This window comes from Neomonachus schauinslandi, chromosome 4 (genome assembly GCF_002201575.2).
Source record: "Neomonachus schauinslandi chromosome 4, ASM220157v2, whole genome shotgun sequence".
NCBI classification, from domain to species: Eukaryota; Metazoa; Chordata; class Mammalia; order Carnivora; family Phocidae; genus Neomonachus; species Neomonachus schauinslandi.
In genome coordinates, this window is record NC_058406.1 from 104093958 (window position 1) to 104104644 (window position 10687).

Genomic DNA, 10687 nt, shown 5'->3' on the forward strand with positions numbered 1-10687 from the left:
CATATCTCCAATGATTTTGTAGGTGTTCAGCATAATTTAATGATTATCTAGCTGAATTCCAGGGACCAAACTTAGGGTCCCTTTCTCCTCTGCCATCTTAACTTCTGCACTGTGTTTTCACTTTCATTTGCTTCCATATATTTTTAAAATTCTTCTTTAATTTCCTGGTTGACCCATTCATGTTCTTTAACCTCCATGTATTTGTGGTCCTTCCAAATTTCTTCTTTGGTTGACTTCGAGTTTCATAGCATTGTGGTCTGAAAATATGCATGGTATGATTTCAATCTTTTTGTACTGGTTGAGACCTGATTTGTGACTCAGTATGTCTATTCTAGAGAATGTTCCATGTGCACTTGAAAAGAATGTGTATTCTGTTTCTTTAGGATGAAATTTTCTGAATATATCTGTGAAGTACATCTGGTCCAGTGTGTCATTCCAAGCCATTTTTTCCTTTTTGATCTTCTCCTTAGATGATCCGTGGGAAAGGACACTCTATTAAATAAATGGTGCTGGAAAAATTGGACACCCATATGCAAAAGAATAAAACTGGATCACTTGTACCATACACAAAAATTAAATCCAAATGGATGAAAGACTTGAACATAAGACCTGAAACCATAAAACTTGTAGAAGGAAACCTAGTCAGTAAGCTCTTTGACATAGGTCTTGGTGATGATGTTTTGAAACAACTTACAGTGAAAGCAAAAGCAACAAAAGTGAAAATAAACAAGTGGGACTATGTCAAGCTAAAACCTGCAAAGCAAAGGAAACCATCAACAGAATGAAAAGATAACCAACTGAATGGAAGAGAATATTTGCAAATCATATATTTGATAAGGGGTTAATAGCCAAAATATATAAATAACTCATACAACTCAATAGCAAAATAACAACGGATTAAAAAATGGGCAGAAGGGCGCCTGGGTGGCTCAGACGTTAAGCGTCTGCCTTTGGCTCAGGTCATGATCCCAGGGTCCTGGGATCGAGTCCCACACCGGGCTCCTTGCTCAGCGGGAAGCCTGCTTCTCCCTCTCCCATTCCCCCTGCTTGTGTTCCCTCTCTCACTGTCTCTCTCTCTCTGTTGAAAAATAAATAAAATCTTAAAAAAACATAAAATAAAATAAAAAATGGGCAGAAGATCTGAATAGCCATTTTCCCCAAAAAGACATACAGATAGGCAACGGACACATGAAAAGATGCTCTACATCAGTAATCATTAGACAATGAGATATTACCTCACACCTGTTAGAATGGCTATTATAAAAAAACAACAACAAGAAATAAGTATTGGCGAGGATGTGGAGAAAAGGGAACCATTGTGCACTGTTGATGGAAATGTAAATTGGTGCAGCGTCTATGGAAAATAGTATGGAGGCTTCTCAGAAACTTAAAAGTAGAACTACTGTATGATCTAGCAATTTCACTTCTGGATATTTACTCAAGCTTAAAAAGATATATGCACCCCCATGTTCATTGCAGTGTATTCATAATAGTCAAGATAAGGAAACAACCCAAGTGTTCATGGAGTAATGAATAAAGAAAATGCAGTAGATATATATAGTGGGATATCATTCAGCCATAAAAAGGAAAGAGGGGAGCTTAGGTGGCAGTGTAGTAGGAGGATGCTAGCTTGCCTTGTCTCTTAAACACAGCTGTAACTATGAAATCATTCTAAATACCTAAGAAATTGACCTGAGGACTGACAGAACAAACTGCACAACCAGATGGAGAGAAGAGGCCACACCGAGGAAGGTAGGAAATGTGGAGACGTGGTTTGGGGGAGAAATGGATCATGAGTGCTACAGCGGGAAGGAAGCCCTGGTCATGGAGAAAAGCAAGAAAGAGAGAGAGAGGGAGAGAGAGAGAGAGAGAGAGAGGAACACACAGGGGAATGCACAAGGAGAACACTTTGCTAAAGCCATTGGCTGGGAAAATGAGAGGGGCTGATTTTCATGAGTTTTTGCAACCAGCAGGGCTCAACGACTGGTGTTTTATAGGTTTACAGGCATGAGGGTCATGCCCTATTCCTGGAGAGAAGGCAGGCAAGCAACCCAGGGGTAGACGGCATGATCCAAGGAATGCCTAAGGTGCACAGAGAGAGACTGTTCAGTCTTCTTGGAGCACATCTGTGATTTTCTCAGAGTTGCCTGTCAGGGGACAAAAGAGCAGGCGGGCACCATTTTCCTCCCCTGGCTCCCACCATGGGCTCAGAGACACCTGCTGAGGGTGGGTAAATTGGACACTGGCTGTTTAGCCTACTTTGCTCCAAATCCCATGCACTTTGGCACAATTGCCCTTCTTGGTCAAACCTGTATCAGTCTCAGTACAGCGAGATCCTCCCCCAGAAGGAGGTCCAGCGCAAGTCCCTGCTTGTCACACCAGGTAACTAAAGTTTGGACTTCTAAAAGTCAGCAGGCTTGGCTGGGATGGAGCCTGAAGTGCACTGTGCAGTTCCAGGCAGGCAGGGAGGCAACCTGAGAGAGACAGCATGAAAACAGTGATCTAAAAAATGCATGGGACACATGAGGGGAAATTACTCACTCTTCTGGAAGTGCTTCCCTGAGAGCAACAAACACTGAATTCCCTCTTGGGGAACAAATGAGCTGGCTGGTGTCATTATCCTCCCCGATGCCTCAAGACTAACCAAGTCAGTACAGCGCCAACACTGGCTGCCTAACCTGCTTACACTGAGTCCTGCCTCCCTCCACTCTGCTGGTACTGCTTTTCTTGTTTTTGATTGATTGATTGATTGATTGATTGATTGATTTATTAATTATGTGAAGTTAGCCACCATACAGTACATCATTAGTTTTTGATGTAGTGTTCAATGATTCATTAGTTGCCTATAACACCCAGTGCTCATTACAACACATGCCCTTCTTAATACCCATCATCCGGCTACCCCAACCCCCTAAAAACCTCCCACTGAAACCCTCAGTTTGTTTCCTGGAGTCCATAGTCTCTAATGGTTTGTCTCCCTCTCTGATTCCCCCCCCTTCAGTTTTCCCTTCCTTCCCCTAATGTGCTCCATGCTATTCCTTATGTTCCACATATAAGTGAAACTACATTAACTGTCTTTTTCTACTTGACTTATTTCACTTAGCATAATCTCCTCCAGTTCCATCCATGTTGATTCAAATGGTGGGTATTCATCCTTTCTGATGGCTGAGTAATATTCCATTGTATATATGAACCACATCTTTATCCATTCATCTGTTGAAGGGCATCTCGGCTCCTTCCACAGTTTGGCGATTGTGAATATTGCTGCTATGAACACTGGGGTGCATGTGCCCCTTCATTCCACTACATCTCTGTCTTTGGGGTATATATCCAGTAGTGCAATTGCTAGATCATAGGGTAGCTCTATTTTTAACTTTTTGAGGAACCTCCATACTGTTTTCCAGAGTGGCTGCACCAGCTTGCATTCCCATCAACAGCGTAAGAGGGTTCCCCTTTCTCCACAACCTCTCCAACATTTGTTGTTTCTTGCCTTGTTAATTTTGGCCATTCTAACTGGTGTAAGGTGGTATCTCAATGTGGTTTTGATTTGAATTTCCCGGATGGCTAATGATGTTGAACATTTTTTCATGTGTCTGTTAGCCATTTGTATATCTTCTTTAGAGAAATGTCTGTTCATGTCTTCTGCCCGTTTTTTGACTTGATTATTTGTGTTTTGGGTGTTGAGTTTGATAAGTTTTTTTGATCTTGGATACCATTATCTGTAATGTCATTTGCAAATATCTTCTCCCATCCCGTGGGTTGCCTCTTTGTTTTGTTGACTGTTTCCTTTGCTGTGCAGAAGCTTTTTATCTTGATGAAGTCCCAAAAGTTCATTTTTGCTTTTGTTTCCCTTGCATTTGGAGACATGTCTTGAAAGAAGTTGCTGTGGCTGATGTTGAAGAGGTTACTGCCTATGTTCTCCTCTAGGATTTTGATGGATTCCTGTCTCACATTGAGGTCCTTCATCCATTTTGAGTTTATTTTTGTGTAAGGTGTAAGAGAATGGTCGACTTTCCTTCTTCTGCATGTGGCTGTCCAATTTTCCCAGCACCATTTATTGGAGATACTCTCTTTTTTCCATTGGATATTTTGTCCTGCTTTGTCAAAGATTAGTTAATCAGAGTTGAGGGTCCACTTCTGGAGACTCTGTTCTGTTCCACTGATTTATGTGTCTGTTTTTGTGCCAATACCATGCTGTCTTGGTGATCACAGCTTTGTAATAGAACATGAAGTCAGGCAACATGATGCTCCCAGCTTTGTTTTTCTTTTTCAACATTCCCTTGGCAATTTGGGGTCTTTTTTGGTTCCATACAAATTTTAGGATTGTTTGTTCCAGCTGTGTGAAAAATGCCAATGGTATTTTAATAAGGATGGTGTTGAAAGTTTGGATTGCTCTGGACAGCATAGATATTTTAATAATGTTTATTATTCCAACCCATGAACATGGAATGTTTTTCCATCTTTTTGTCTTCCTCAATTTCTTTCATAAGTGTTCTGTAGTTTCTGGAGTATAGATGCTTTACCTCTTTTGTTAGGTTTATTCCTAGGTATCTTATGATTTTTGGAGCTATTGTAAATGGAATTGATCCCCTAATTTCTCTTTCTACAGTTATATTGTTAGTGTATAGAAAAGCAACTGATTTCTGTGCATTGATTTTGTATCCTGCCACATTACCAAATTGCTGTATGAGTTCTAGTAATTTGGGGGTGGAGTCTTTTGGGTTTTCCACATAAAGTATAATGTCATCTGGGAAGAGAGAGAGTTTGACTTCTGCTTTGCCAATTTGAATGCCTTTTATTTCTTTTTGTTGTCTGATTGCTGATGCTAGGACTTCTAGTACTATGTTGAAAAATAGTGGGAAGAGTGGGCATCCCTGTCGTGTTCCTGATCTTAAGGGAAAAGCTCTCAGCTTTTCCCCATTGAGGATGATATTCACTGTAGGCTTTTCATAGATTTTTTTTATGAACTTGAGGAATGTTCCCTCTATCCCTATACTCTGAAGAGTTTTAATCAGGAAAGGATGCTGTATTTCATCAGATGCTTTTTCTGCATCAGTGGAGAGGATCATATGGTTCTTGTCTTTTCTTTTATTAATGTGCTCTATCACACTGGTTGATTTGTGAAAATTGAACGATCCTTGCATCCCAGGAATAAATCCCACCTGGTTGTGGTGAATAATCCTTTTAATATAGTGCTGGATCCTATTGGCTAGGATCTTCATGAGTATTTTGGCATCCATGTTCATCAGGAATATTGATCTGTAATTCTCCTTTTTGATGGGGTCTTTGGTTTTGGGATCAGGGTAATGCTGGCCTCATGGAATTATTTTGGAAGTTTTCCCTCTGTTTCTATTTTTTGAAACAACTTCAAAAGAAAAGGTATTATTTCTTCCTTAAATATTTGGTAGAATTCCTCTGGGAAGCTATCTGGCCCTGGACTCTTGTTTTGGGGGAGGTTTTTGATTACTGCTTCAGTTTTGTTACTGGTTATTGGCCTACTTCTTCCTGTTTCAGTCTTGGTAGTTTATAAGTTTCCAGGAAGGCATCCATGTCTTCCAGGTTGCTTAATTTGTTGGCATATAGTTGCTGATAGTAATTTCTAATAATTGTTTCTATTTCCTTGGTGTTAGTCGTGATCTCTCCCCTTTCATTCATGATTTTATTAATTTAGGTCCTTTCTCTTTTCTACCAGATAAGTCTGCCCAGTGGTTTATCAATCTTATTAATTCTCTCAAGGAACCAGTTTCTAGTTTCATTGATCTGCTCTACTCTTTTTCTCGTTTCTAGTTCATTGATCTCTGCTCTAATCTTTATTATTTCTCTTCTCCTGCCTGGTTTAGGATATATTTGCTGTTCCTTTTCTAGCTCTTTTAGGTATAAGGTTAGCTTGTGCATTCAGGATTTTTCTACTTTTTTGAGTGAGGCTTGGATGGCTATGTATTTCCCCTTTAGGACTGCGTTTGCAGTATCCCATAGGTTTTGGACTGGTTTGTTTTTATTCTCATTGGTTTCCATGAATTGTTAAGTTATTCTTTGATTTCCTGGTTGACCCAAACATTCTTTAGCAGGATGCATTTTAACCTCCAAGTGTTTGCATCCCGTCCAAATTTTTCCTTGTGGTAGAGCTCCAGTTTCAATGTGTTGTGGTCTGAAAATATGCAGGGAATAATCTCAATCTTTTGATATTGGTTGAGACCTGATTTGTGACCCAGTATGTGGTCTATTCTGGAGAAAGTTCCATGTGCACTTGAGAAGAATGAGTATTCTGTTGTTTTAGGGTGGAATGTTCTGTATATATCTATGAAGTCCATCTGGTCCAATATGTCATTCAAAGCTCTTGTTTCTTTGTTGATCTGCTTAGATGATCTGTCCATTGCTGAGAGTGGATGTTGAGGTCTCCTACTATTAAAGTATTATTATCAATATGATTCTTTACTTTGGTTAACAATTGTTTTATGTAGCAGCTCCTCCCATATTGGGGGCGTAGATATTTACAATTGTTAGATCTTCTTGTTGGATAGACCCTTTAAGTATGATACAATGTCACTCTACATTTCTTACTACAGTCTTTAGTTTAAAATCTAATTTGTCTGATATGAGAATTTCTACCCCAGCTTTCTTTTGAAGTCTGTTGGCATGATAAATGATTCTCTATCCCCTCATTTTCAATCTGGAGGTATCTTTAGGTTCAACATTAGTCTTTTGTAAAAAGCACATGAATGGGTCCTGTCTTTTTATCCAATCTGCAACCCTGTGCTGTTTTATGGGAGCATTTAGGCTGTTACCATTGAGAGTGACTATTGAAAGATATGATTTTAGTGCCATCATATTGCCCATGAAGTCCTTTTTTCTATAGATTGTCTCTGTAAATTTCTGGTCTATACTACTCTTGGGGTCTTTCTCCTTTTATAGAATCCCCCTTAATATTTCCTGCAGGGCCGGTTTGGTGGTCACATATTCTTTCAGTTTCTGCCAGTCCTGGAAGCTCCTTGTCTCTCCATCCTTTCTGAATGAGAGCTTTGCTCAATAAAGTATTCTTGGCTGCAACTTCTTCTCATTTAGTACCCTGATTATGTCTTGCCAGCCCTTCCTGGCTTGCCAGATCTCTGTGGACAGGTCTGATGTTATTCTGATATTCCTCCCTCCATACATAAGAAATTTCTTCCCCCTAGCTGCTCCCAGGATAGTTTTCTTGGCTTTAAGGTTTGCAAGTTTCACTGTTATATGCCGGGGTGTTCATCTGTTCTTATTGATCTTGGGAGGGGTCCTCTCTGCCTCTTGGACAGGAATGCTTGTTTCCTCCCCCAAACTAGGGGAGTTCTCAGGTACGATTTGCTCAAATATATGTTCTAGTCCTCTCTCTCTCTCTCCACCCCTTCAGGGATCCCAATAATTCTGTCATTGGAATGTTTCATGGCATCACTGATCTCTCTAAGTCTGTTCTCATGGGCTTCTAGCTATTTATCCCAGTCCTCCTTGGCTTCCTTCCTTTCTATTATCTTATCTTCTAGCTCACTAATTCATTCTTCTGCCTCCTTTACCCTGGCTGTTATGGTATCCAGTTTAGACTGCATCTCATTCATAGCATTTTTAAGTTCAGCCTGATTAAATCTCATTTCTGCCCTTAGAGATTTGATATTATTGCTAATATTTTTCTCAAGCCAAGATATCGATTTCATGATTACTGCTCTGAAGTCTATCTCTGACATCTTGCTTATATCCATATCCATTAGGTCTGTGGCAGAGGCCATTATCTTTGGTTCTTTTCTTTGTTGGGAGTTCCGCCTCCTAGTTATTCTGTATAGGGGTGGTTGAGGGAATGTACAGAGTTCAAAGTATTAACCACGACCCAAGTAAGATTCACCCATTTTATGGGGACCCTAGGGTTTTTGTCCTCTTGTTCTTTTTGCCTGTCTTCTGGGGGAAAGGCCTGCTGAACTATTTCTCAGGCAACCCTGCTTGGGCAGAGTTGCCCTGCCCCCTGTTGGGGGGCTGGGTACCTTGGAAACTGGTTTTTTGAGTTTCGTTCTCTGGCAGCTTTCTGCGTGTCTTCTGAGAGTCAGAGAAAAATGGCCGCACCCAAACCTCTGTCCCAGAGCAGAGAAATTTTAGTCTGCTCTTCACTGAGCCCTCTAGGACACACAGTCTCTGTTTGTGTATGCGCTGCTGAAAAACACAGCCTCCCACCATGGTGTGCACCCACAGCAACTCTCCAGAGGTCGACCCCAGGGCCTGGGCAAGTGTCTGCCCTTTGTTCTTCTAAAACCATGAGCCACCCCGGCTTCACACGTATGCACCTGGATCCTGTCGGGGTACTGCTCTAAAGCCCTTCTCAGCCGCTACTGCTCTGCAAGTTTGTGTCAGTCCCCAGCACAGGACGCCTTTGTGCTCTGCTGTTATATCACTTCCCAGGAGCCAGCTTATAGCGGCTCCCTCCCTTGTCTGCCTATCCTCCAATATCTGCCTGCATATTCATGACTCTGGCCTTCGTACCTCGTGCCTGGCAGAGTTTTTCTGCTTGTAGAGATCCAGATATATATTCTTATATCTCAGGCTGATTTCGTGTGTGTTCAGAATGGTTTGCTAGATATCCAGCTAAATTCAGGGGACCAGTTGAAACAGGGTCTCTTACTCCTCCACCGTCTTGACTCTGCTGGTACTGCTTTTCTTGGGCAAGTGTGTTTGAGGACCAGCGAAGGACCATTCCCTAGAAAATCAACAGAAAGCTCTGCATGCACCATGTCTACTGGCCATAGAGTCCTACAAGCCTTCAGTTCTAGCAGAAGTAGCATCAGGTCTCACTTAAGAAGCAGACCAGCCCACACCTGGTCAAAACTCATCACACCCTGGCCAAGACCCAAACTGTACCCACTGCAGGGAAGAACCTCTGCAGATGACTCACCTGAGGGACAGAGCAGTCAAAACACAGCAGCAGAGTACCTGCAGCACCCACCACAGACACTTCCTGAAGTGCTAGGATCTGGACACTATATGACCTCTTCTTCATAAAGCCAGTACTTTCAGGAATAGGAAACATAACAGGCTTTTCTAACACACAGAAAAAGACAAAGACCTAGCCAAAAAGCCAAGATGGAGGACTTCATCCTAAGAGAAAGAACAAGAAAAAGTCACGATGAGAGAACCAATCAAAACAGATATAAGTAATATGCTTGATGGAGAATTTAAAGCAATAATCATAAGGATACACTCTGGTCTTTAGAAGAGCTTGGAAGATATCAGGGAGACCCTTACTGTAGAGATCAAAGAGCCAAAAAGCAATCAGATAGAAATGAAAAATGCAATAACTGAAATTTGAAACCGACAGTAATGACAAGAAGAATGGAAAGAGCAGAGGAATGAATAAGTGATATAGAAGACACAATTATGGAAAATGATGAAGCTGAACAAAGAGAGAAAATTATGGGTCAGCAGAGTACACTTAGGGAACTCAGTGACTCCATCAAAGGCAATAACATTCTTAATCATAGGAGTCCCAGAAGAAACAGTGAGAAAAGAGGGCAGAAGGTTTATTTGAGGAATAATACCTGAAAGCTTCCCTAATCTGTTGAAGAAAATAGATATCCAAATCAAGGGAGCACAGAGAACTCCCATCAAAATCAACAAAAACAGACCAACCAAGACATATTGTGGTAAAATTTGCAAAATATAGTGATAAAGAAAAAAATCCTAAAAGCAGGAAGACAAAAAAAAAAAAGGCCCTAACTTACAAGGGAAAACCATAAGGCTAGATGCAGTTCTCTCTGCAGAAACTTAACAAGCCAGAAGAGAGTGGCATGACATATTCAATGTGCTAAGTGGGAAAAATCTGCAACCAAGAATACTTTATCCAGCAAGGCTATCATTCAAAATAGAAGGAGAGATGAGTTTCTCAGACAAACAAAAACTAAAGGAGTTAATTATCACTAAACCAGCACTGCAAGAAATAGTAAAGGGGTCTCTTTGAGTGGGAAGGAAAGACCAAAAGTGACAAAGACTAGAAAAGAACAGAGAAATGTCTGCAGAAACAATGACAAAACAAGTAACAAAATGGCACTAAATTCATATCTAACAATAATTACTCTGAATGTAATTGGACTAAATGCTCCAATCAAAAGACAGAGTGTCAGAATGGATAGAAAAAAAAAGACCCATCTATATGTTGCTTACAAGAGACTCATTTTAGATCTAAAGACACCTACAGATTGAATGTGAGGGAATGGAAAAGTATTTATCATGCTAATGGACATCAAAATGAATCCAGAGTAACCATACTTGTATCAGACAAAGTAGATTTTAAACCAAGGACTGTAACAAGAGATGAAGAAGGGCACTATATCATAATAAAGGGGCCTAACCAACAAGAAGATCTAACAATTGTAAATATTTATGCCCCCAACTAAGGAGCACTCAGAAATATAAAACAATAACAAACATAAAGGAATTCATTGATGGTAATACAATAATAGTAGGGGACTTTAACACCCCACATACAGCAATGGACAGATCATGTAAGCATAAAATCAACAAGGAAACAATGGCTTTGAATGACACACTGGAGCAGATGGATTTAACAGATATATTTAGAACATTTCATCCTAAAGCAGCAGAATACACATTCTTTTCAAGTGCACATGGGACATTCTCCAGACTAGATCACATACTGGGTAACAAATGAGGCCTCAACAAG

General features: G+C 40.5%; 1 pseudogene; it reads right to left on the reverse strand.

The window, feature by feature from the left end:
* LOC110578461 overlaps window positions 1-9037 on the reverse strand; it is a 35267-nt pseudogene extending 26230 nt beyond the window's left edge.
* Between the last annotated feature and the right edge of the window lie 1650 nt (window positions 9038-10687).